The sequence below is a fragment of the Rutidosis leptorrhynchoides genome, chromosome 7 (assembly GCF_046630445.1).
Source record: "Rutidosis leptorrhynchoides isolate AG116_Rl617_1_P2 chromosome 7, CSIRO_AGI_Rlap_v1, whole genome shotgun sequence".
NCBI lineage: Eukaryota > Viridiplantae > Streptophyta > Magnoliopsida > Asterales > Asteraceae > Rutidosis > Rutidosis leptorrhynchoides.
The window spans coordinates 210903264-210908238 of NC_092339.1; positions in this window are offsets into that span (position 1 = coordinate 210903264).

Consider the following 4975-nt stretch of genomic DNA (forward strand, 5'->3'; position numbering starts at 1 on the left):
TTGAAAGAAGTTCAATTCCTCGGTCACATAGTGAACAAAGAAGGTATTAAGGTGGATCCGGCAAAGATAGAAACTGTTGAAAAGTGGGAAACCCGAAAACTCCGAAACACATACGCCAGTTTTTAAGACTAGCTGGTTACTACAAAAGGTTCATCCAAGACTTTTCCAGAATAGCAAAACCCTTGACTGCATTAACGCATAAAGGGAAGAAATTTGAATGGAATGATGAACAAGAGAAAGCGTTTCAGTTATTGAAGAAAAATCTAACTACGGCACCTATATTGTCATTGCCTGAAGGGAATGATGATTTTGTGATTTATTGTGACGCATCAAAGCAAGGTCTCGGTTGTGTATTAATGCAACGAACGAAGGTGATTGCTTATGCGTCTAGACAATTGAAGATTCACGAACAAAATTATACGACGCATGATTTGGAATTAGGCGCGGTTGTTTTTGCATTAAAGACTTGGAGGCACTACTTATATGGGGTCAAAAGTATTATATATACCGACCACAAAAGTCTTCAACACATATTTAATCAGAAACAAATGAATATGAGGCAGCGTAGGTGGATTGAATTGTTGAATGATTACGACTTTGAGATTTGTTACCACCCGGGGAAGGCAAATGTGGTAGCCGATGCCTTGAGCAGGAAGGACAGAGAACCCATTCGAGTAAAATCTATGAATATAATGATTCATAATAACCTTACTACTCAAATAAAGGAGGCGCAACAAGGAGTTTTAAAAGAGGGAAATTTAAAGGATGAAATACCCAAAGGATCGGAGAAGCATCTTAATATTCGGGAAGACGGAACCCGGTATAGGGCTGAAAGGATTTGGGTACCAAAATTTGGAGATATGAGAGAAATGGTACTTAGAGAAGCTCATAAAACCAGATACTCAATACATCCTGGAACGGGGAAGATGTACAAGGATCTCAGGAAATATTTTTGGTGGCCGGGTATGAAAGCCGATGTTGCTAAATACGTAGGAGAATGTTTGACGTGTTCTAAGGTCAAAGCTGAGCATCAGAAACCATCAGGTCTACTTCAACAACCCGAAATCCCGGAATGGAAATGGGAAAACATTACCATGGATTTCATCACTAAATTGCCAAGGACTGCAAGTGGTTTTGATACTATTTGGGTAATAGTTGATCGTCTCACCAAATCAGCACACTTCCTGCCAATAAGAGAAGATGACAAGATGGAGAAGTTAGCACGACTGTATTTGAAGGAAGTCGTCTCCAGACATGGAATACCAATCTCTATTATCTCTGATAGGGATAACAGATTTATTTCAAGATTCTGGCAGACATTACAGCAAGCATTAGGAACTCGTCTAGACATGAGTACTGCCTATCATCCACAAACTGATGGGCAGAGTGAAAGGACGATACAAACGCTTGAAGACATGCTACGAGCATGTGTTATTGATTTCGGAAACAGTTGGGATCGACATCTACCGTTAGCAGAATTTTCCTACAACAACAGCTACCATTCAAGCATTGAGAGGGCGCCGTTTGAAGCACTTTATGGTAGAAAGTGCAGGTCTCCTATTTGTTGGAGTGAAGTGGGGGATAGACAGATTACGGGTCCGGAGATTATACAAGAAACTACCGAGAAGATCATCCAAATTCAACAACGGTTGAAAACCGCCCAAAGTCGACAAAAGAGCTACGCTGACATTAAAAGAAAAGATATAGAATTTGAAATTGGAGAGATGGTCATGCTTAAAGTTGCACCTTGGAAAGGCGTTGTTCGATTTGGTAAACGAGGGAAATTAAATCCAAGGTATATTGGACCATTCAAGATTATTGATCGTGTCGGACCAGTAGCTTACCGACTTGAGTTACCTCAACAACTCGCGGCTATACATAACACTTTCCACGTCTCAAATTTGAAGAAATGTTTTGCTAAAGAAGATCTCACTATTCCGTTAGATGAAATCCAAATTAACGAAAAACTTCAATTCATCGAAGAACCCGTCGAAATAATGGATCGTGAGGTTAAAAGACTTAAGCAAAACAAGATACCAATTGTTAAGGTTCGATGGAATGCTCGTAGAGGACCCGAGTTCACCTGGGAGTGTGAAGATCAGATGAAGAAGAAATACCCGCATCTATTTCCAGAAGATTCGTCAACACCTTCAACAGCTTAAAATTTCGGGACGAAATTTATTTAACGGGTAGGTACTGTAGTGACCCGAACTTTTCCATGTTTATATATATTAATTGAGAGTGATATTTATATGATTAAATGTTTCCAACATGTTAAGCAATCAAACTTGTTAAGACTTGATTAATTGAAATAGGTTTCATATAGATAATTGACCACCCAAGTTGACCGGTGATTCACGAACGTTAAAACTTGTAAAAACTATATGATGACATATATATGGTTATATATATAGTTAACATTATATTATGATAATTAAACATATCATTAAGTATATTAACAATGAACTACATATGTAAAAACAAGACTACTAACTTAATGATTTTGAAACGAGACATATATGTAACGATTATCGTTGTAACGACATTTAATGTATATATATCATATTAAGAGATATTCGTACATCATAATATCATGATAATATAATAATTTAAAATCTCTTTTGATATTATAAACATTGGGTTAACAACATTTAACAAGATTGTTAACCTAAAGGTTTCAAAACAACACTTACATGTAACGACTAACGATGACTTAACGACTCAGTTAAAATGTATATACATGTAGTGTTTTAATATGTATTTATACACTTTTGAAAGACTTCAATACACTTATCAAAATACTTCTACTTAACAAAAATGCTTACAATTACATCCTCGTTCAGTTTCATCAACAATTCTACTCGTATGCACCCGTATTCGTACTCGTACAATACACAGCTTTTAGATGTATGTACTATTGGTATATACACTACAATGATCAGCTCTTAGGAGCCCATGTGAGTCACCTAACATATGTGGGAACCATCATTTGGCAACTAGCATAAAATATCTCATAAAATTACAAAAATATGAGTAATCATTCATGACTTATTTACATGAAAACAAAATTACATATCCTTTATATCTAATCCATACACCAACGACCAAAAACACCTACAAACACTTTCATTCTTCAATTTTCTTCATCTAATTGATCTCTCTCAAGTTCTATCTTCAAGTTCTAAGTGTTCTTCATAAATTCCAAAAGTTCTAGTTTCATAAAATCAAGAATACTTTCAAGTTTGCTAGCTCACTTCCAATCTTGTAAGGTGATCATCCAACCTCAAGAAATCTTTGTTTCTTACAGTAGGTTATCATTCTAATACAAGGTAATAATCATATTCAAACTTTGGTTCAATTTCTATAACTATAACAATCTTATTTCAAGTGATGATCTTACTTGAACTTGTTTTCGTGTCATGATTCTGCTTCAAGAACTTCAAGCCATCCAAGGATCCATTGAAGCTAGATCCATTTTTCTCTTTTCCAGTAGGTTTATATAAGGAAATTAAGGTAGTAATGATGTTCATAACATCATTCGATTCATACATATAAAGCTATCTTATTCGAAGGTTTAAACTTGTAATCACTAGAACATAGTTTAGTTAATTCTAAACTTGTTCGCAAACAAAAGTTAATCCTTCTAACTTGACTTTTAAAATCAACTAAACACATGTTCTATATCTATATGATATGCTAACTTAATGATTTAAAACCTGGAAACACGAAAAACACCGTAAAACCGGATTTACGCCGTCGTAGTAACACCGCGGGCTGTTTTGGGTTAGTTAATTAAAAACTATGATAAACTTTGATTTAAAAGTTGTTATTCTGAGAAAATGATTTTTATTATGAACATGAAACTATATCCAAAAATTATGGTTAAACTCAAAGTGGAAGTATGTTTTCTAAAATGGTCATCTAGACGTCGTTCTTTCAACTAAAATGACTACCTTTACAAAAACGACTTGTAACTTATTTTTCTGACTATAAACCTATACTTTTTCTGTTTAGATTCATAAAATAGAGTTCAATATGAAACCATATCAATTTAATTCACTCAAAACGGATTTAAAATGAAGAAGTTATGGGTAAAACAAGATTGGATAATTTTTCTCATTTTAGCTACGTGAAAATTGGTAACAAATCTATTCCAACCATAACTTAATCAACTTGTATTGTATATTATGTAATCTTGAGATACCATAGACACGTATACAATGTTTCGACCTATCATGTCGACACATCTATATATATTTCGGAACAACCATAGACACTCTATATGTGAATGTTGGAGTTAGCTATACAGGGTTGAGGTTGATTCCAAAATATATATAGTTTGAGTTGTGATCAATACTGAGATACGTATACACTGGGTCGTGGATTGATTCAAGATAATATTTATCGATTTATTTCTGTACATCTAACTGTGGACAACTAGCTGTAGGTTACTAACGAGGACAGCTGACTTAATAAACTTAAAACATCAAAATATATTAAAAGTGTTGTAAATATATTTTGAACATACTTTGATATATTTGTATATATTGTTATAGGTTCGTGAATCAACCAGTGGCCAAGTCTTACTTCCCGACGAAGTAAAAATCTGTGAAAGTGAGTTATAGTCCCAATTTTAAAATCTAATATTTTTGGGATGAGAATACATGCAGGTTTTATAAATGATTTACAAAATAGACACAAGTACGTGAAACTACATTCTATGGTTGAATTATTGAAATCGAATATGCCCCTTTTTATTAAGTCTGGTAATCTAAGAATTAGGGAACAGACACCCTAATTGACGCGAATCCTAAAGATAGATCTATTGGGCCTAACAAACCCCATCCAAAGTACCGGATGCTTTAGTACTTCGAAATTTATATCATATCCGAAGGGTGTCCCGGAATGATGGGGATATTCTTATATATGCATCTTGTTATTGTCGGTTACCAGGTGTTCACCATATGAATGATTT